We start from the raw sequence: 24,006 nt of genomic DNA on the forward strand, positions 1-24,006 counted from the left end.
TCACAAAAAATGTGGTGGATTTGAGCTCTGGAAAACCCCACCACTCAGAGCAGTTGTAAAAAAAGCAAAACAATTTTGTGCAACAAATGCTCTTCCATGGCTGGCTGCAGCATAGAAGCGCTGATCAGAAGGCATAGAACCACTGATCAGAAAGCAGAGAAGCAGGTAAGAGACTTCCCTACATTCATACAGCTGATCATGATGCCGCAATTTCACTGTAGGTGTCCCGATCAGTTACTCAGGTCTACTCAGCTCCTGAGCTCACTTCATACACTTGCTGCACCTCTGCATTGTATAAAGATGGCAAAACTCCCCTGAAAAACATTTTTTTTTAAATCAACTAGTGCCAGAGAGTGAAACAGATTTGTAAATTACTTCTATTTAAAAATCTTAATCCTTCCAGTACTTTTCAGCTGCTATATTCTCCACAGGAAATTTTATTTTCTTTTTGAATTTCCTTTCTTTCTGATCACAGTGCTTTCTGCTGAAACCTCTGTCCATTTAAGGAATGGTCCAGAGCAGGATAGGTATGCTATGGGGATTTGCTTGTACTCTGGACAGTTCCTAAAATGGACAGAGGTGTCAGCAGAGAGTGCTGTGGTCAGACAGAAAGGAAATTCAAAAAGAAAAGAACTTCCTATGGAGAATAATCATGCTGCTAAGCACTGGAAGGATTAAGATTTTTAAATAGAATTTTTTTCCAGTGGAGTACACCTTTAACCCCTTAACGACAGTGGACTTAAATGTTCGTCATGGTGACGTGGTACTTAATGCACCATGACATACATTTACGTACCGCCATGATCGCGAGCACTGGAGCAGTGCTCACGTCATGCGCGGCAGGTCCCGGCTGCTATCAGCAGCCAGGGACCCGCCGGTAATGGCGGACATCTGCGATCATGCGGATGTCTGCCATTAACCCCTCAGATGCCATGATCAATACAGATCACGGCATCTGCGGCAGTGCGGTACTTGGAATGGATGATTGGATCGCCCACATCGCTGCCGCAGGGATCCGATCATCCAGCATGGCTGCCAGAGGTCCCCTCACCTGGCTCCGGCCATCTCCCGGGGTCTTCTTCTCTGGTCTGAGTTTGAGCAGACCAGAGCAGGAGATCACCGATAATACTGATCAGTGCTATGTCTTATACATAGCACTGAACAGTATTAGCAATCAAAGGATTGCTATAGAGAGTCCCCTATGGTGACATAAAAAGTGTAAAAAAAAAAAAAAAAGTAAAAAAAATTAAAATAAAAAAGTAAAAAATTGTGAAAAATCCCCTCCATAATAAAAAAATAAAACGCCTGTTTTTCCCATTTTATCCCCCAAAAATCGTAAAAAAATAATGAATACACATATTTGGTATCGCGTGCGTAAAAGTCTGAACTATTAAAATATATTGTTAATTATCCCGTACGATGAACGGCGTAAACGTAAAAAAAATCCAAAATTGCTGGTTTTTGTCACATTTTATTAAAAAAATTAATAAAAAAATTATAAAAAGTAAAACCTAAGCAAAAGTGGTACTGATAAAAATTACAGATCATGGCGCAAAAAATGAGCCATTATAGGTGGTCAAAATAGGGCAATTTAAAACATACTAATTATGTTAAAATGGTTTGAGATTTTTTTAAGCAGTACAATTACAGAAAAGCATATAACATGGATATCATTTTAATCGTATTGACCCACAGAATAAAGAAAATATGTCATTGTTACCAGAAAGTGTACAGCATGAAAACAAAACCTTCCAAAATTTTCTAAATTACAGTTTTCTTTTCAATTTTCACCCATAACTAATATTTTTTGGTTGCGCCATACATTTTATGGTAAAATAAAGGATGTAATTACAAAGTACAATTGGTGACACAAAAAACAAACCCTCATATGGGTCTGTGGATAGAAATATAAGAGAGTTATGATTTTTAGAAGGCGAGGAGGAAAAAAAACGAAAATGCTAAAATAAAATGTGTCTGGTCCTTAAGGCCAAAATGGGCCTGGTCCTTAAGGGGTTAAGATATAATGATTCATATATATCCTCTTCATAAATAAATAGACACTGATGCAAAAAACAAACAAACAAACAATGCAAATGCTTATATAGATTATGTTGCAATAGGACAATTTCTTTTTTGCCTGGATGTCCACTATAATACTCTGTTGTAAGTTAAATTGAAAATATAAAACCTTATGGGAGAGATTTATCAAAACCTGTGCAGAGAAAAGTTGCCCATAGCGACCAATCAGCTTGCTTTTTTCATTTTTACAAAGACCTCAGAACAATGCAAGATGCAAACAGATTGGTTGCTATGAGCAACTGGGCAACTTTTCCCCTATGTGAACTAAATATGTCCTATATGAGATTAGTTATAGATTAAGGCTATGAAACACAAATAGTGTAAACATTGGTTTTCCATTATAGATCAATTCAACACGTGCATGTGATTGTTAATGGGGTACTCCGGTGGAAAACTTTTTATTTTTTTAAATGAACTGGTGCCAGAAATTTAAACAGATTTGTAAATTACTTCTATTAAAAAAATCTTAATCCTTTCAGTACTTTTTAGCAGCTGTTTGCTACAGAGGAAAATCCACAGTGCTCTGCGCTGACACCTTATGCCCATATCAGGAACTGTCCAGAGCAGGAGAAAATCCCCATGGCAAACCTATGCTGCTCTAGAAAGTTCCTGACACGGACAGATGTTTCAGCAGAGAGCACTGTGGACAACACAAAAAAGAATTTCAAAAAGTAAAGAATTTCCTCTGTAACATACAGCTGCTAAAAAGTACCATAAGGATTAAGATTTTTTTTAACAGAAGTAATTTACAAATCTGTTCAACCTTCTGGCACCAGTTCATTTAAAAAAAAAGTTCTCCACTGGAGTACCCTTTAATGATCTTTAACATAGAACAAAATTCCAGAAAAAAAGAAAAGTTGTAATGTATTGAAATAAGACCGTTGTAAGGATCTATGTTCAGAAAGAACTGTCTAGTCAGATTAAAGATTTATATGCTCAAATTCATGTCCCACTTCCAAATGTCAAAGTCACTTCATTCATTTCATATCCATAGAAAGTAAGTAAAATTTTCTATCATCTGCATCATAACTTCAAATAAACATGTCACCAAGCAAATAAATACAGTGCAACTGCACTTAATAATAGAATTTCACAAAACAAATGTTACTTCTACATTATATTTAGTTTATTATTTGATTACAACTGCAGATAATCTTTTTATCTGATGCATACACGTACACTGATTCTAAAGCCTTGTGCACACAGCAAAACCATATGCAAAAAGTATGTATGGTGAGACACAAATAGGCCATTTAACCCCTGAAGGACATAGGGATTTTTTTTATTTCTTCCTCTCCTTTTAACCCCTTAAAGACTCAGCCCATTTTGGCCTTAAGGACTCAGACAATTTAATTTTTACATTTTCATTTTTTTCCTCCTCGCGTTCTAAAAATCATAACTTTTATATTTTCATCCACAGACTAGTATGAGGGCTTGTTTTTTGCGCGACCAGTTGTCCTTTGTAATGACATAACTCATTATATCATAAAATGTATGGCTCAACCAAAAAACACTATTTTTGTGGGGAAATTAAAAAGAAAAACGAAATTTTGCTAATTTTGGAAGGTTTTGTTTTCATGCCGTATAATTTACGGTAAAAATGACATGTGTTCTTTATTATGAGGGTCAATACGATTAAAATGATACCCATTTTTACATACTTTTCTATTATTGTTGTGCTTAAAAAAAATCACAAACTTTTTAAAAAATTAGTACGTTTATAATCCCTTTATTTTGATGACCTCTAACTTTTTTATTTTTCCGTATAAGCGGCGGTATGGGGGCTAATTTTTTGCGCCATGATCTGTAATTTTTTTTATACCACATTTGCATACAAAAAACTTTTAATACATTTTTTATAATTTTCTTTTTAATAAAATGTATTAAAAAAGTAGCAATTTTGGACTTTTTTTTTTCATTCACGCGGTTCATCGTACGGGATCATTAACATTTTATTTTAATAGTTCAGACATTTACGCACGCGGCGATACCAAATATGTCTATAAAATTTATTTTTTACGCTTTTTGGGGTTAAAATAGGAAAAAACGGACATTTTACTTTTTTATTGGGGGAGGGGATTTTTCACTTTTTTTTTTACTTTTACATTTTTTTACATTTTTATTTACACTTGAATAGTCCCCATAGGGGACTATTCATAGCAATACCATGATTGCTAATACTGATCTGTTCTATGTATAGGACATAGAACAGAGCAGTGTTATCGGCGATCTTCTGCTCTTGTCTGCTCGATTTCAGACCAGAGCAGGAGACGCCGGGAGCCGTAAGGAGGAAGGTGAGGGGACCTCCGTGCGGCGTTCTGAATGATCGGATCCCCGCAGCAGCGCTGCGGGCGATCCGATCATTCATTCAAATCGCGCACTGCCGCAGATGCCGGGATCTGTATTGATCCCGGCACCTGAGGGGTTAATGGCGGACGCCCGAGATTGCGGGCATTGGCCATTGCCGGCGGGTCCATGGCTGCGATCAGCAGCCGGGATCATCCGCGCATGACACGGGCATCGCTCCGATGTCCGTGGTTATGCACAGGACGTAAATGTACGTCCTGGTGCGTTAAGTACCACCGCACCAGGACGTACATTTACGTCCTGCGTCCTTAAGGGGTTAATAGCCATAACACTTTCAATTTTCTACCTATAGACCCATATGAGTGCTTGTCGTCTGCACCAATTGTACTTTGTGATAACATCACTCATAATACCACAAAATGTACGGTGAAACACTAAAGGGGTACTCCGGCTCCAAGACATCTTATCCCCTATCAAAAGGATAGGGGATAAGATGTCTGATCATGGGGGTCCCACTGGAGACTTTCGCAATCTAGCATGCAGCACCCACCTGTAAGTACTGCCGGAAGCGCTGGAGGCTCTCAGTTTTTTGCCTCCCAACCACGGGGACCGATTATCGTGACGTTACGACTCCGCCCCGTGTGACATCACGCCCCCTCCCATAGACTTGCATTGAGGGGTGGGGCGTGACATCACACGGGGCGGAGTCATGATGTCATGATAATCCGTCCCCATGGTTGGGAGGCAAAAGACTGAGAACCTCCAATGCTTCCGGCAATACTTACAGGTGGGTGCTGCATGCTAGATGGCGGGTGTCCACAGCGGCGGGAACCCCGCAATCAGACATCTTATCCCTATGCTTTGGATGGGGTATAAGATGTCTTGGGGTCGGAGTACCCCTTTAAGTTCTTCCATTTCTACGTAGTGCTTTACACAGTAAAATTACATATATTTATTCTGTAGATCCATATGAATTCAATACTCAGGTTATATAGGTTTTGTTTTATATTAATACTTATATATAATATAATATATTGTCCTCTTCTATAGTACCTCTTTAACACTTTTATATTTCTAAATAATGGATGAGGGATAATTTTTTTGTGCCATCAGTAGTTTTGAAGAGACTTTTTGATTGCTTTTTATAATTTGTTTTCTCCTGGTATATGATGTGACTAAAATTCAGCAATTCAGGTTTTTGGTATTTTTTTTATACCATAAATTGTGTGGTTTCATTAACAATATATTTTAATAGTTCAGACATTTTTTCACATGTCAATACCATAAATATTTATGTTTATTTTTTCCCCAGGATAAGGGGACAATTCAAACTTTTATTAGGGAAGGGGCTAATTTACTATTATTAACTTTTTTTTGAAACTTTATTCCCTACTTTTTAGTTTCTATAGGAGAATATTACATGTAATCTTTCAATAACATACACTGGACAATTGTGTTCCATAGCACAGCGTTGATCAGTGTTACCCGCCTACATTGCTAAAGGCTGCTTAGGCTGCCTGCAGGAATAGAGCACTGATCGAACAGGACAGAGGCAGGAAGGTACCTTCTGCCCATCCTTTTGGCTGATTGTACCGCACAATTTTGCCGCATTGGTCCCAATCAATTCCCTACTGGGACCTGCAGAAGCAGAGTTACCTGCAAAACGGACGTCGTCCCATCTCTTCTCCCCCTCCTGACATATCTGCATACCTCCAGCGGGAATAAAGAATTTTAATTACTTCCGGATCGAGTGCCGTGGTTTTCTTCTATGCAAGGTATTTCAATTAGAAGCTATGTCTTTCTACCACTGAGCAACGGGAGGAGCAAGTAGCGCATGAGCACTGGCAAGCTCACGTCCACTCACGGTGTCATAGAGGAAGTTAGGCAGTGCTGATTGCTTACTTTTTGTGGACACATTCAAAGAGGATTGGTCATTTTGACAAATTGCTTTCCATGTAGGACATTCTGACCAAACTGTAAGGGGCTATGTGGGGGCACACACAGTGAATTGACTCCAGATGGTCCAGACAGACCACAAGAAGAGATGATCATTTGAGCCATGGACAAGCACAATCAGCTCACAGTTTCCTTGTCCACCATCCAGACACAGATGACAACTTGATTTCACATCCCTTTCTTTGTTCCGACCATTTCTAGGTGCTTAGCAGAAGGGAATTTAGTGTCACAGTGCCAATATTGTATTCTGCCTTTGACAGCCACCTTCATTTTTAGTGGTGTCTTAAGTGAGAAATCTGAACTACTAAGAAATGAAACCATATTTTTTAAAGGGGTACTCTGCCGGAAAACATCTTATTCCCTATCCAAAGGATAGGGGATAGGATTTCTAATCGTGGGAGTCCCCAATGGTGGGACCCCTGCAATCTACTCTGCAGCACCCCAGTCATCCGATGCATGAAGCGAACTTTGCTCCGTGCCAGATGATTGGTGACTACAGCTACCATGTCTTCTCCATTCATGTCTATGGGAGGAGTAGTGATGGCTACTTATTAGTCGTCATGCCCCCTCCCATAGACATGAATGGAGAGGGCGAGGCATGACATCATGAACACAAAAGCTTCCCAGCTCCTTTGGATAAGGGATAAGATGTTTCCTGGTGGAGTACCTATTTAACCCCTTAAGGACCAGGCCCATTTTGGCCTTAAGGACCAGAGCATTTTTTGCACTTCTGACCACTGTCACTTTAAGTATTAATTACTCTGGGATGATTTTACCTTTCATTCTGATTCCGAGATTGTTTTTTTTGTGACATATTCTACTTTACGTTAGTGGTAAAATGTTATCAATACTTGCATCATTTCTTGGCGAAAAATTCCAAAATTTGATGAAAAAATGTTTGCATTATTTTAACTTTGAAGCTCTCTGCTTGTAAGGAAATTGGATATTCCAAATAAATTATATATTGATTCACAAATAAAATATGGATACTTTATGTTTGCATCATAAAGTTGACATGTTTTTACTTTCGGAAGACATCAGAGGGCTTCACAGTTCAGCAGCAATTTTCCAATTTTTCACAGGACCAGTTCAGGTTTGAAGTGGATTTGAAGGGCCTTCATATTAGAAATACCCCACAAATGACCCCATTATAAAAACTGCACCCCTCAAAGTATTCAAAATGACATTAAGTAAGTGTGTTAACCCTTTAGGTGTTTCACAGGAATAGCAGCAAGGTGAAGGAGAAAATTATAAATCTTAAAAATTAATTTTTTTTTTCTTGTAGACCCAGTTTTTATTTTTTATTTTTACAAGGGGTAAAAGGAGAAAAATCCTCTCAAAATTTGTAACCCAATTTCTCTTGAGAGGAAGTGCTCTGCTGGCGCACTACAATGCTCAGAAGAGAAGGCACGCCATTGAGCTTTTGGAAAGAGAATTTGTTTGGAATGGAAGTCAGGGGTCATGTGCGTTTACAAACCCCCTGTGGTGCCAGAACAGTAATTACATTTTTCATTTTCATGGACCACTGTTCCAAAAATCTGTCAGACACCTGTGGAGCGTAAATGCTCACTGTACTCCTTATTACATTACGTGAGGAGTGTAGTTTCCAAGATAGGGTCACATGTGGGGGGGGGGGGGAGTCCATTGTTCTGGCACTTCGGCTTTGTAAACACACATGGCCTTCAATTCCGGACAAATTTTCTCTTCAAAAGCTCAATGGCGACTCAATGAGGACTAAATTAGGGATTGCATAGGGGTGGACTTAGGGGTATTCTATGCCAGTGATTCCCAAACAGGGTGCCTCCAGCTGTTTCTAAACTCCTAGCATGCCTGGACAGTCAGTGTCTGTCCGGCAATGAAGGGAGTTGTTGTTTTGCAACAGCTGGAGGCTCCGTTTTGGAAACACTGCCGTACATTACGTTTTTCATTTTTATTGGGGAGGACAGTGTAAGGGAGTGTATATATATAGTGTTTTACCCTTTATTATCCGTAGGGTAGTGTAGTGTTTTAGGGTACATTCACACTGGCGGGTTGCGGTGAGTTTCCCGCTAGGAGTTTGCGATGCGGCGAAAAATTTGCCACAGCTCAAACTTGAAGCAGGAGACTCACTGTATACCGGCCCATGTGAATGTACCCTCCAGCTGTTTCAAAATTACAACTCCCAGCATATACTGACAGACCATGCATGCTGGGAATTGTACCTTTGCAACAGCGTGAGGCACACTGGTTTGAAAAGCTTCAGTTAGGTTCTGTTACCTAACTCAGTATTTTACCATCCAGTGTGCCTCCAGCTGTTGCAAAACTACAACTCTGAATGTACATGTACTGATCGCCGAAGGGCATGCTGGGAGATGTAGTTATGCAACAGATGGAGGTACGCTACTACAACTCCTAGCATGCCGAGACAGCTGTTTGCTGTGTGGGCATGCTGGGAGTTGTAGTTTTGCAAGATCTAGGGCGCCATAGTTTAGAGACCACTGCACAGTGATCTCATAACTGTAGCTCTTCAGCTGTTGCAAAGCTACAAATCCCAGCATGTCCACACAGTAAACAGGTGTTTGGGCATGCTGGGAGTTGTAGTTTTGCAACATCTGGAGGGCTAGTGTTTAGAGACTACTGTATAGTGGTCTTAAACTGTAGCCCTCCAGATGTTGCTAGGCAACTCACCGGCTTCTGTAGGATCCAGAGAGCCGCATCACCGTCCTCTTCTGCCGTCCCCTTATTTTCCGGGTCACCATTGACCCATATGACCCGGCATCGGTATAAATCGTCGGTGTGAATTCACCGGCCCTGGGCATTTGCTCGAGGTTCCTGCTGATCGACATCAGCAGTCCCCCCGGTCCCCCCGGAAATTCCCATGGGCATACAGATACGCCCTTGGTCCTTAAGTACCAGGGACCAAAGGCGTACCTGTTAAGCAAAGAATCCAAGGTCTGTTTGGGATGTGATAAAAATTGGATTTGAGTTTACAGGCCTTAAGGTGAGTGTGTCAATTTCTTTTGTCTGGAGAACAATTACATATTACAATCACCCCAAGTAATGATAAGAGCAACACTAACAACTCAGTGATGTGAACAGAAAATTGCTGGTCCAAAAACAGTAAAGGTTTTTTTTCAGAATGCATCTGTTTGATTGTAACAATTCTTTGGTCTTTCAGATCACCAGATTTATTGTTAGTCAAGCATTTATGGGGAGCCAGCTTCAGCCACCTCCAAGTGTGCAGAATCTACAGGCCCAACTGCAACTTTGTTGCCAAAAGTGTGTAGAGTGTGTGTACTAGGAGGTATTTATTAGATATGTCCATAAAAGCATTTAAAATACAATAAAAAATGAATTGAAAATTTACTATAGGCAAATATATTGAGAAACATGAAAAGTAAATGGTAGGTTGATACTAAAGTGCTATGTCACATAAAATAGCAGTTTATTGGCAGACAACATTTTTTTGATAGGTTAGAAAACATAATTAACAAACTAAAATGAAGGATTTAGGACACACATTTGTGACAGTTCTGTCTAATAATTGAGGTTATGAACATAGTTGAGTTTGAGAAGAACCAGTTAGATGGTTTCCTTAGCTCCCTCAGGGTTAGTAGATGGCAAAATTATAATATCCAGTAGAAGATAAAGAGAGCAAAAGCTTAAATTGACCAGTTTTTTTTTATTGTTATAATTTTGAAGATCTTGATATAACATGTTCTTAGAATACTGTATACAATATGTTTTGATAGGCTATCAACCCATTACAATAGCTAAAAATGGTTCTGCAGTAGATTTACATTATTCTGGTAAAATATGAAGTAAAAGATAGCTACTATAAATGATTTATATAAAATTGTACAATGCTGAATGTTCTGACACTGAAAGACATATTTGAATACATTACATTCAATATATCACAAGATTTTTGCACACCTAGTGTCCGTACAAATGATGCTGAGCACAGCACTACTTAATAAAGTATTCTTTTTGTCCACAACACTGTGATCTCCTAAACTGTGGCTTTTATTCCAGCAAGCATTTTGCAGAACTCAAAGCCAAAAATCTTTCACAACCAATTTTGTGACTTAATTTGGATGATAATATCTATAGTAATAAGCCTTATAGTTCATATTAACATTTAATCCATTTTCAGCCTTTGGGATATTCAGTGCATCTCTTTGCAATATGTTGCAAGACCCTTTGGCAACAAAAAGATTAACAGTTTCTATTCATCTGTGGCACTCTCACCGATAATGATTCAACTGAATAAACTATTAGAAATAACCAGCTCTGATAGAGAGAAAAGCCAAACAAACATTAAAAGATAAACCCTGAAGCAGTAAAATCCAAAAGTAGCAGTATTAGATAATTTGTTTGTAAATTATTCAGAAGACTTAACAAATAAAACACACAAACATTTCCTTTTTATCCAATTCATTTCCATTTAATTTTCTAAGGTAAAAGAAGATGTTCTAGATAAGTAGTTCTTTTCACAAGTGTGGAAATGTAAGTTTCACCCACAGCAGAAATTAACCTTTCTTCACTACTTAAATATCAACAAAGTTTGCAGACTGACACCTGCGTAGATAAGTGATATTAAAAATAGATTGCTGTTCATTAATTCCAGGTCTATGCCATTAAAAAAAAATAATCTATGAAAATGTTATATATTATTCAGCGATGAAGTCAGTGGTAGGCAAATCAAAATAGATTTATGGCATGTCTTTACTGTCAAAATGGCAGGTGTCTCTCATGGAATTGTAGAATAACTTACATGGTTTAGCACTTCTCTGTTTGTAAATAAGATCATTAGCAACTATTTAGATACTGAACCTCAATTATTTATGCAAATATATCATTAATTAGATTTAGAATAAATGTTTTTTTAAATGTATATTTAATATTAAGCTTATTTCCATTTCAATAAGTTAAATCTGAGATTCAGAATAAAATAGAAAAAACAATGTATATGTAATCCAGAGAGCCCAAGCAAATATTGCAAAAATAGTTTGCTGGCACAACAAATAAATTCTATGTGAGAGCGCAATGTGATAGCCCTCAAATCTGGAGCATAACACTGCCCTGCTTAACACTGCTAGGGTCACCCAGGAATTTATTCAATTAGTTTTTGTTATGGGCAGCGCTTCGGTCACTCATTCTGACAATCAGAGCTCCCCTCCTGCTGTCACCGGTGGCTCCCAGACTCGCTGTGCAGGACGTGCCCGCATGCGGGCCCCAGGCATCTCCATACCCCACGCTGTCTCCGGCTCCTCTCCGGGGTGTGCATCCCCGCCTCTTAGGTTGTTTGGGCGCTGGCGCTATGTAATTTAAAGGGCCAGTGCACCCTTGATTATCAGTTGCACCTGTATCTCTTTTATAAGTATCTGCACCTCCCACCACTCCTTGCCAGATCTTTATTTGCCTAGAGCCTTAGAAAAAGTGTTACTTTGTACCCTGCCATGTTCTGACCCTCCTTTCTGTGACCTAACCTTGCTCCTGTGCCGCCTGCCTATTGACCTCCTGCTACGTTCCTGACCACACACATATGCTGCCTGCCCTGACCTTCTGCTATCCTGACATTGAGTTGCCATTTCCCTTCTGTGCTCCTCTACATCTCAGCAACCAGTATGGACAAGTCGTACCAGGAGTAGTGACCTGGGTGCCTCCTGCCACAGCAAGTCCACCCTGCTTTGTGGTGGGCTCTGGTGAAAACCAGTGGCACCTTAGACTCCGCTCCCTGGTACGGCCCAGGTCATCTTCTACGCAGTTACAGCAGATACACTACTACCATGAGTGTTACAGCTTTAAAGTGGTTTTAAGTCAAAGTTATGGCGACATGTGGTAACCCATGGTAACTAACAGCTTGTTTAAAAACACACTGTACCAGTGAATTGTATATGCTTTTTAATGTTAGATTAAAGAAGCATAATTATCCCTTTTTTTGACAGATGCCTGTTGGTGTTAAAAGGCACATGGAGTTATTGTAAGACACTTTTTCCAAGTATTCCAAAAATTATCCCTTTTGGGAGATGTAACAGGATTGGTTTCCCAAAATAGTTAAAAATACATCCCTTTTCTAGGGATCATAGGTTGTGTATGTGTAGGCCTGGCTGGTAATAGCAGCAGCAAGGGTGTTGGACTCATAGTAGTTATAGCCAGCAAAGTACACGCTGTGGTAGACGGGTTATAGTTGTAATAGCCAGCAGACAGGACAGTAGGCAGTGGTGGACTTGTGATATTTTTAGTAGCCAGCAGACAGCAGGCAGGGTTGGACTGGTTGTAGTCATAGTAGCCAGCAGATAGCAGGCAGTGGTTGACTGGTGATAGTTGTAGCCAACAGACAGCAGGGAGTGGTGGACTAGTCATAGTTGTAGCCGATGGAAAGCAGAGTGGAGCGTGGAATAGTGGTAGTTGTAGCAGTCAGTGGACACCAGGCAGTGGTCAACCGGTGGTAGTTGTATTAGTCAGTGGGCAGCAGGAAGTGGTGAACTAGGGGTAGTTGTAGCCAAAAAACAGCAGGCAGTGGTAAACTAGTTGTATCTGTAGCCAGCAGACAGCAGTAGTGATGGACTGGTGGTTGTTGTAATAATATAGCAGGGGTGGAGAAGGTGGAATCAGTGGCCAAGCATAACAGTAGTGGGACTGCTGGTGGTAAGTGGGGTGGTGGTAAAGTGTTAGTTGTAACCAGCTAACTATTAAAGAAAGTTATAATTAGATATATCAGTTCCTTGGGACAGAAAGACTTATTGCCATAATACGAGAATCCTCTACTAACAATATTGTACACTCAAGGAACACCACATAGAGTATATGATTCTACCAAAAATATAACAATTGTTATTGTTTAAAATACAAAAACAACACTTAGTAAAATATTACAGGCAGGAATTCCCACTAATTGTGTGGTGGTGTTGCACAGACACAATTGGGTGATCTGCATACAATACCTCATACACAACATGGAGATCACAAAAAATTACATTTAGTTTAACAGTGCTGTCATATATAGCTGGGAGATATAGCTATTGTTGTGGCTCAATGCTTGTAGTGTACCTCAGCTAGTTTATATCCCTGACATTCTAAGTTCAGCACAAACAGGATGTGGTCCCATGTATAAAATTGCCACACATTTAACCCCTTAAGGACACATGACGTCTCCATTTCCGAGTCCTTAAGGACACATGACGTATGAGAACGTTATGTGTTTTGCCGGCCCCCCGCAACCATCTAGAGCGGAGCCGGTGCCCGATGCCTGCTGAAATCGTTCAGCAGGCATCGGGGCATATCGCCCAGGCTGGTCATGATGACCCCCCCCCCCCCCATGTCGGCGATGGCCACAGATCGCTGGACAATTCAGTCCAGCGATCTGCGGCGGATTCCGGATCAATCGGGTCTCCAGTGACCCGGTGACCCGGAATTATTGGCTGAACAGCCATAGCCAGCAGGGGTGAGGTGGCACTGGTGTCGCCTCACGATCGCCCTGATTCCTCGGCCGGTTTCCCGGCCGACCAATCAGGGCGCCTGCTGCGGGTGTCACTCCCGCAACCCGCTCCGACCCTCTTCCGGAGGACGTGAGCGGGAAGAAGACCCCGGGTGCTGGGGACCCCGATCCCCGGCATCAATGTTGGGATCGGGGCTCCAGGAGCGGCGGCAGCGGGACTGACCTGCGAGGCGTGGAGCAGCAGCAGCAGTAGGAGGTGAGTGACAGCCTCCTAGTGTTGCTTAGCAACAGCTCCCAGCATGCAAAAAGGGCATGCTGGGAGCTGTAGTTATGCAACAGCAGGAGGCAGACCACCACAACTCCCAGCATTCCCTTATGGGCATGCTGGGACTTATAGTTTTGCAACAGCTGGAGGCACATTTTTTTATGGAAAAGTGTACCTTCAGCTGTTGTATAACTACAACTCGCAGCTTGCACAATCAGCTAAAGTGCATGCTGGGAGTTGTAGTGGTGCATCTGCTGGTTGCATAACTACAACTCCCAGCATGCCCGTTGGCTGTCGGTGACTGCTGAGAGTTGTAGTTTTGCAACAGCTGAAGGCACACTGAGTTAAGTAGCAAACCAGTGTGTCTCCAGCTGTTGGATTACTACAATCCCCCGCAATCCCCAGCCAAAGTAGTATGCCTCCAGCTGTTGCATAACTACAAGACCCAGCATGCCCTTCTGCTGTCCGTACATGCTGGGGGTTGTAGCTTTTGCAACAGCTGAAAGCACACTGGTTGCAATACACTGAGTTTGTTACCAAACTCGGTGTTTCACAACCAGTGTGCCACCAGCTGTTGCAAAACTACAACTCCCAGCATGCACTGATAGACCGTACATGCTGGGAGTTGTAGTTTTGCAACAGCTGGATGTCCCCCCCCCCCCCAATGTGAATGTACAGGGTACACTCACATGGGCGGAGGATTACAGTAAGTATCCGGCTGCAAGTTTGAGCTGCGGCAAATTTTCTGTCGCAGCTCAAACTGCGAGCGAGAAACTACTGTGAACCCCCGCCCGTGCGACTGTACCCTAAAAACACTACACTAACACACAATAAAATAAAAAGTCAAAAACACAACATATACACATACCCCTACACAGCCCCCCTCCCCTCCCCAATAAAAATGACAAACGTCTGGTACGCCACTGTTTCCAAAACGGAGCCTCCAGCGATTGCAAAACTACAACTCCCAGCATGCACTGATAGACCGTACATGCTGGGAGTTGTAGTTTTGCAACAGATGGATGTCCCCCCCCCCCCCAATGTGAACGTACAGGGTACACTCACATGGGCGGAGGATTAAAGTAAGTATCCGGCTGCAAGTTTGAGCTGCGGCAAATTTTCTGCCGCAGCTCAAACTGCCAGCGAGAAACTACTGTGAACCCCCACCCGTGTGACAGTACCCTAAAAACACTACACTACACTAACACAAAACAAAATTAAAAGTAAAAAACACTACATATACACATACCCCTATACAACCCCCCTCCCCAATAAAAATGACAAACGTCTGGTACGCCACTGTTTCCAAAACGGAGCCTCCAGCTGTTGCAAAACAACTACTCCCAGTATTGCCAGATAGCCACTGACTGTCTAGGCATGCTGGGAGTTTTACAACAGCTGGACGCACCCTGTTTGGGAATCACTGGCCTAGAATACCCCTATGTCCACCCCTATGCAAGTCCCTCATTTAGGCCTCAAATGCGCATGGCACTCTCACTATGGGGCCCTGTCGTATTTCAAGGCAACAGTTTAGGGTCACATATGGGGTATCGCCGTACTCGGGAGAAATTGGGCTTCAAATTTTGGGGGCATTTTCTGCTATTACCCTTTTTAAAAATGTAAATTTTTTGGGAAAACAAGCATTTTAGGAAAAAAATCTTTTTTTTTTTACATATGCAAAAGTCGTGAAACACCTGTAGGGTATTAAGATTCAAATTACCCCTTGTTACGTTCGCCGAGGGGTCTAGTTTCCAAAATGGTATGCCATGTGTGTTTTTTTTTTTTTTTTGCTGTTCTGGCACCATAGGGGCTTCCTAAATGCGACATGCCCCAGAGCAAAATTTGCTTTCAAAAAGCCAAATGTGACTCCTTCTCTTCTGAGACCTGTAGTGCGCTAGAAGAGCACTTTTCACCCCCATATGGGGTGTTTTCTAAATCGGGAGAAATTGGGCTTCAAATTTTGGGGGTATTTTCTGCTATTACCCTTTTTAAAAATGTTAAATTTTGGGAAATCAAGCATTTTAGGTTAAAAATATATATATTTTTTTACATATGCAAAAGTCGTGAATCGCCTGTGGGGTATTAAGGTTCACTTTACCCCTTGGTACGTTCCCTGAGGGGTCTAGTTTCCAAAATGGTATGCCATGTGTTTTTTTTGCTGTCCTGGCACCATAGAGGCTTCCTAAAGGTGACATGCCCCCCAAAAACCATTTGTCGCTCCTTCCCTTCTGAGCCCTCTACTGCGCCCGCTGAACAATTAACATAGACAAATGAGGTATGTGCTTACTCGAGAGAAATTGGGTTTTAAATACAAGTAAAAATTTTCTCCTTTTTACCCCTTGCAAAAATTTAAAAATTGGGTCTACAAGAACATGCGAGTGTAAAAAATGAAGATTTTGAATTTTCTCCTTCACTTTGCTGCTATTCCTGTGAAACACCTAAAGGGTTAATACACTTACTGAATGTCATTTTGAATACTTTGGGGGGTGTAGTTTTTATAATGGGGTCATTTATGGGGTATTTCTAATATGAAGACCCTACAAATCCACTTCAAAACTGAACTGGTCCCTGAAAAATAGTGAGTTTGAAAATTTTGTGAAAATTTTCAAAATTGCTGCTGAACTTTGAAGCCCTCTGGTGTCTTCCAAAAGTAAAAACTCTTACATTTTATGATGCAAACATAAAGTAGACATATTGTATATGTGAACCAAAAAAACATTTATTTAGAATATCCATTTTCCTTACAAGCAGAGAGCTTCAAAGTTAGAAAAATGCAAAATTTTCATTTTTCATCAAATTTTGGGATTTTTCACCAAGAAAGGATGCAAGTTACCATAAAATTTTACCACTAAGTTAAAGTAGAATATGTCACGAAAGAACAATCTCGGAATCAGAATGATAACTAAAAGCATTCCAGAGTTATTAATGTTTAAAGTGACAGTGGTCAGATTTGCAAAAAACGCTCTGGTCCTTAAGGTGTAAAATGGCCTGGTCCTTAAGGGGTTAAGGCATCATGCACATAATAGTGTCTTACCCATGTTAGATCTGTGTAGTCAGGCCTCCCTACCCCTACAGCTGTTTCGGCTCCTTCCTCAGGGGCATATCATTTGCTTATCCGGAGCTCGTTTATATACCGCTAATCTCCCCTAGTCACTTCCGGAACACCACTGTAACTTCTGTCCGCATCATGTTGATCACATGATGCGGTGCGCATAACGTGAGATGCCAGAGAATCACGCCTTAGTCTCCCAGTGTCATCACACTTCTGCACATGTCAGGCTCACTCTGAGGCCGACAAGTGCACAGCGCTATTAGCCGCCGGAGATCCAGGCTCTCCAGCTATTCATCACCGATGTGCACACTTACAATGATCCCCATGGTAGAACAGAGGGACATGTGTTGCAGATATCAGTGTCAAAACTATACTGCTCAAAAAAACAAAGGGAACACTAAAATAACACATCCTAGATCTGAATGAATGAATTAATTGTATGAAATACGTTCATCTTTACATTTATCAACCCATGGAGGTCTGGATATGGAGTCATACTCAAATCAAAATGGAAAACCACACTACAGGCTGATCAAACTTTGATGTAATGTCCTTAAAACAAGTCAAAATGAGGCTCAGTAGTGTGTGTGGCCTCCACGTGCCTGTATGACCTCCCTATAACACCTGGGCATGCTCCTGATGAGGTGATGACCTGGACTAAAGCATCCTCCAACTCCTGTCTATTGGGCAATGTTGCCTTGGTGGATGGAGCAAGACATGATGTCCCAGATGTGCTCAATCGGATTCAGGTCTGGGGAACAGGCGGGCCAGTCCATAGCATCAATACCTGACTCTTGCAGGAACTGCTCACACACTCCAGCCACATGAGGTCTAGCATTATCTTGCATTAGGAGGAACCCAGGGCCAGCCGCACCAGCATATGGTCTCGCAAGGTGTCTGAGGATCTCATCTCGGTACTTAATGGCAATGAGGCTACCTCTGGCAAACACATGGAAATGACACCCCACACCATTACTGACCCACTGCCAAACCAGTCATGCTGGAGGATGTTGCAGCTGGCAAAACGTTCTCCATGGCATCTCCAGACTCTGTCACGTCTGTCACATGTGAACCTGCCTTCATCTGTGAAGAGCACAGGGTGCCAGTCGTGAATTTGCTATCTTGATGTTCTCTGGTAAATGCCAAATGTCCTGCACGGTGTTGGGCTGTAAGCACAACCCCCACCTATGGATGTGGGGCCCTCATACCACCCTCATGGAGTCTGTTTCTGAATGTTTGCGTGGACACATGCACATTTGTGGCCTGCTGGAGGTCATTTTGCAGGGCTCTGGCAGTGCTCCTCCTGCTCCTCCTTGCACAAAGGCAAAGGTAGCAGTCCTGATGCTGGGATGTTGCCCTCCTATGGCCTCTTCCATGTTTCCTGATATACTGCCCTTTCTCCTGGTAGCATGCTCTGGACACTACGATGACACTACGATGACAGACACAGCAAACCTTCTTGCCACAGCTCGCATGGATGTGCCATCCTGGATGAGCTGCACTACCTGAGCCACTTGTGTGGGTTGTAGACTCCGTCTACTACCCACACCAACACAATGGCCCTTATTTACTAAGAGTGGAGTGTAGGTTTCTTTGTGGGTTTTAATTCCCTACAATTTATTTTCCACAGTATTTACTAAGGTTTCCCTACATTTTCCACTTTCCCTACATTTTGCTTTTTTATCACATGCTCCGATCTGTTTTCCTCAGCTGCAATCCACCACATTTTATGTGGAAACCTTAGTAAATATGTTGGGTTTTTGTGAAAATGTCGGGAGCACGCCCCTTTTCTCAGACCACGCCCATTTTACAGTCGACCACGCCCCTTTTTCGTGTTTTCTTAGCAAAATGGAGAGTTAGTCTGGGTTTTTTAAATTCTGGCGCAACATCTGGCGCAGACAGAATTTCTGGGGCAATGCAACAGAATCTGGCGCACAGCTCGACAAAACATGTTGGGTTTGCAATAGTAAATGAGTACCAATATATTACATAATATATTATGAACACTTCAACCATTATTCAAGGGACTAGTGCAATACATATACAAGCATTGTAATCTAAAACTCCTAAGTGAATTATAGAATAATGTAAAAACAAAAAATTATCAAGACAACACTGGTACTCCTATCTTTCCTTATAATTTCATTTACTAATATATCATCATTATTCATATATATTGCACATGTCCCAAAAAAATTACATACAATGTTGAAAGTGGTTGACCACATAAGGCATTTCTTCTAATTTCATCCTTTCTCAAACTCTATTCTCATAGGGAGCAGTACATCACAAGACTCTAATATTCCTCTTATCTATATATATATATATATATATATATAAAACTCAACGTGTGTGTATGTATGTATGTATGTATGTGTGTATGTTCCAGCATCAGCCCCATTTGCCAGGGGCAGGGTTTATGTTTAAAGTCCCATACAAGTCAATGGGAAATATGTGTTACTGCATAACTTCCAAACGGCTGGAGATATTTCGATAATACCTGGTCACATGTTACTTGTATGTCCACTTAAAATATAGGAAAGTTAATTGAACCCTTAACTACCCCCACTCGTGAGGGTCGGGGTTTTTGTTTAAAGTCCCATGCAAATCAATCAATGGGAAATATATGTTCCCACATAACTTCCGTACAGCTGGAGATATTTCAATACCTGGTACACATATTATGGTGTCGGGATAGGAGGTCGACATAGGAGGTCGACATAGGAGGTCGGGATAGGAGGACGGGATAGGAGGACCGGATAGAAGAACGGGATAGGAGGACTGGATAGGAGGACCGGGATAGGAGGTCGGGATAGGAGGACGCAATAGGAGGACAGGATAGGAGGACTGGATAGGAGGTCGGGATAGGAGGTCGGGATAGGAGGTCGGGATAGGAGGTTGGGATAGGAGGTCGAGATAGGAGGTCGGGATAGGAGGTCGGGATAGGAGGTCGGGATAGGAGGACGGGATAGGACGACGGGATAGGACGACGGGATATGACGACGTGATAGGAGTTCGAGATAGGAGGCCGGGATAGGAGGTCAAGATATGTGGACGGGATAGGAGGTCGTGATAGGAGGACGGGATAGGAGGACGGGATAGGAGGACAGGATAGGAGGTCGGGATAGGAGGTCGGGATAGGAGGATGGGATAGGAGGACAGGATAGGAGGTCGGGATAGGAGGTCGGAATAGGAGGATGGGATAGGAGAACAGGATAGATGGACTGGATAGGAGGACGGGATAGGAGGATGGAAAAGGAGGACGGGAAAGGAGGACAGGAAAGGAGGACGGGAAAGGAGGTCGAGATATGAGGATGGGAAAGGAGGATGGGAAAGGAGGATGGGAAAGGAGGATGGGATAGGAGGACGGGAAAGGAGGACGAGATAGGAGGATGGGATAGATGGACGGGATAGGAGGACGGGATAGGAGGAGGGGATAGGAGGATGGGATAGGAGGACGGGAAAGGAGGATGGCATAGGGGGACGGGAAAGGAGGATGGGATATGATGACGTGATAGGAGGTCGGGATATGACAACAATATATGAGGACGGGATATGAAGTCAAAAGCTTCCTCCTTTGTTTATTTTCCTCCCCAACAAGGATTAGGAAGGAAAAACCGGGCAACACCGGGTACTAAGCTAGTAATAAATAAAAGGATAAAACAAATTAACATCAAGGCAGATGGAATACATTAATTTTACAAATAGGAAGCAAAATTCAGTTGCTCATTTAACCCCTTCTACCCAAAATCCCAATCCAGCAGGCCTCTTTCTGGGCCAAAATCTTCCTCACATCCCTTCCCCTGATGCCACAATGTACCACCTCAATACCCCTGACCCGAAATTACTTCGGATCAGAGTTATGCATTTATTTAAAGTGTCTTGGTATCCTTTTTAATGAGTCAATGTTAGAGATCTCCTTTGATGTTATTATATCTCTGTCCCATGTTCCCTTGTCCAAATTTTGAGTTCTCTGGATGTTAATCCGACATAAATTTTAGAACAGTCACATGTTGCATAGTATATCACATTTTTACTGTTACAAGAGATATACTGTCATATCTTAAACTGCTTCTTCCTATTTGAATATTCAAATGAATCTGTTCTAGTGATGTTCTGACATGCACAGCACTGGCCACACGGGAAACAGCCTACCCTTGGCTTGCTATTTTCAAGGAAACTTTTATTTTTCACAACATAGTGACTATGCACTAAAGAATCCTTGAGATTTTTTGCTCTTCTGGCGGTCATTGAGACTTTCTCTGTAATCAAGGAGGCTAAAATGGAATCCGTTTTTAAAATTTCCCAATGTTTATTGATAGCAATTCTCATGTTATCCCATAGACTATTAAATGTGGCAACACACCGTGTTTTATTATCACTTTTTTCAATTTTTTATTTTGCTTGCCAAAAGATCTTCTCTTTTTGTATACTTTGCACAATGGTACACTTTCTTCAAGGAGTGTCTGCTATATCCCCTCTCAATAAACCTTTCGGTAAGGTCTTTACTCTGAGATTCAAAGGCCTGTGAAGTGGACCAGATTCTCTTCTTCTGTAACAATTGCCCTGTGGGCACTGCTCGAATAATTGAATATGAATGTGCTTAAACTAGCATGGAGTAACGCGTTGGTGGACGTGGATTTGCGATATACATCAGTCCCTAAGGACCAATCTGGTGCTCTCGGATTTGGATGTAAAAAAAAAATTAATGGTATCAGGACAGAACTTATAGGTAAGTTTTATGTTGACATCATTATTATTCAGCTCTGTCATTAATTGTTCAAACTGGGACATCGACCCCTGCCACAAAAACAAAATATCATCAATATAGTGCTTTCAGCACTGCACATGGTCCACTCCCTGTGCCCCAACACATTGTATTGCCCCCCTCTCCCAGTGACCTAGGAAGAGATTGGCATACGATGGGGCACAGGCCGCCCCCATGGCAGTGCCGCACTTCTGTAAATGAAAACAATCTTTGAAAGTAAAAAAATTATGTGTCAGAATGTATTTTAACAAAATCACAACTATGTGGCAAAGGTCGGTGTCCCAGCTGCTCGATTCCAAATAAAACTGCACTGCTTTTAATCCATCTTCATGTCATATACAAGTGTATAGGGATTCCAGGTCCTCAGTGACTAATAACATGTCTGTTTCGACCTGTCTCAGGACGTCCATAGTGTCTTTTAGAAATGATGACAAACTCTCTACCATTGGCTTGAGATAATAATCAATGAATTCACATATCGGATAACATAACCCATCTATTACTGAAACTATGGGACATTCTGGCAGGTCAAGAAGATTTTCATGGACTTTAGAAATTATGTGAATTGTTGGTACTGGTGGGTAAGTTGATAGATGTCCCTCCACAACTTTTTTTGTTATAATTCCATCTTCATAGGGCTTTGTTATAATTTTCTCCAATTCAAAGGAGACTCTTGCCAAAGGACTAGAGGTGAGTTTTTCGTAAGTATGTTCATCCCTCAACTATCTGAAGGCCTCCTTTTCATATTGCCTTACCGGCCAAATCATGACATTGCCCCCTTGTCTGCCTGCTTTATCACAACATCATTTAAAGATTGTAATTCTGATAATGTCTTACATTGTTCCCGTGTCATATTATCTTGTATTATGACTGTAGGCATATTTTTTAATTAATCTGTCACTAATTTTGTGAAAATGTTAATAGCAGGGCACAAGGACAAGGGGGAGAGCATCGATGATTTGGAAAGAACATCTAAGGGAAATTTTTCTAACTCACCTTGTGAGTTAGACAAAGGCCTGTGAATATGGAATTACCGTATATACTCGAGTATAAGCCGACCCGAGTATAAGCCGAGACCCCTAATTTCAACCCAAAATCCCAGGAAAAGTTATTGACTCGAGTATAAGCCTAGGGTGGGAAATACATCATCCCCCCCTGTCATCATCCAGACCCCGTCATCATCCAGACCCGTCATTAACATTCTCATCATCATCCCCTTGTCATCATCCCACACATCCCCCCTTCATCATCCCCTTGTCATCATCCCACACATCCCCCCTTCATCATCCCCTTGTCATCATCCCACACATCCCCCCTTCATCATCCCCTTGTCATCATCCCACACATCCCCCCTTTATCATCCCCTTGTCATCATCCCACACATCCCCCCTTCATCATCCCCTTGTAATCATCCCACACACCCCCCTTCATCATCCCACACACCCCCCTTCATCATCCCACACACCCCCCTTCATCATCCTCTTCTCATCATTCGCCCTCAGTGGTCTTCAACCTGCGGGCCTCCAGAGGTTTCAAAACTACAACTCCCAGCAAGCCCGGGCAGCCATCGGCTGTCCGGGCTTGCTGGGAGTTGTAGTTTTGAAACCTCCGGAGGTCCGCAGGTTGAAGACCACTGCGGCCTTCGACATCATCCAGCCCCCTCTCACCCCCCTTTAGTTCTGAGTACTCACCTCCGCTCGGCGCTGGTCCGGTCCTGCAGGGCTGTCCGGAGAGGAGGTGGTCCGGTGGGATAGTGGTTCCGGGCTGCTATCTTCACCGGGGGCGCCTCTTCTCCGTGCTTCCGGCCCGGAATAGAGGCGTTGCCTTGACAATGACGCAGAAGTACGTTGGCAATGAACGCACCTCTGCGTCGTTGTCAAGGCAACATGACTATTCTGAGGCCGGGCCCGAAGCGCTTAGAAGAGGCCTCCCCGGTGAAGATAGCAGCCCGGAACCACTATCCCACCGGACCACCTCCTCTCCGGACAGCCCTGCAGGACCGGACCAGCGCCGAGCGGAGGTGAGTACTGTACAGAACTAAAGGGGGGTGAGAGGGGGCTGGATGATGTCGAAGGCCGCAGTGGTTTTCAACCTGTGGACCTCCTGAGGTTTCAAAACTACAACTCCCAGCAAGCCCGGACAGCCGATGGCTGTCC

At 42.3% G+C, this 24,006-nt stretch overlaps 1 protein-coding gene across 1 annotated transcript in view; it reads right to left on the reverse strand.

The window, feature by feature from the left end:
- Positions 1-24,006, reverse strand: part of LOC130355410 (protocadherin-9-like) — a 1,658,654-nt gene that overhangs the window by 695,329 nt on the left and 939,319 nt on the right. The window lies entirely within an intron of this gene.

The sequence above is a fragment of the Hyla sarda genome, chromosome 2 (assembly GCF_029499605.1).
Source record: "Hyla sarda isolate aHylSar1 chromosome 2, aHylSar1.hap1, whole genome shotgun sequence".
In the NCBI taxonomy this organism is placed as follows: Eukaryota; Metazoa; Chordata; class Amphibia; order Anura; family Hylidae; genus Hyla; species Hyla sarda.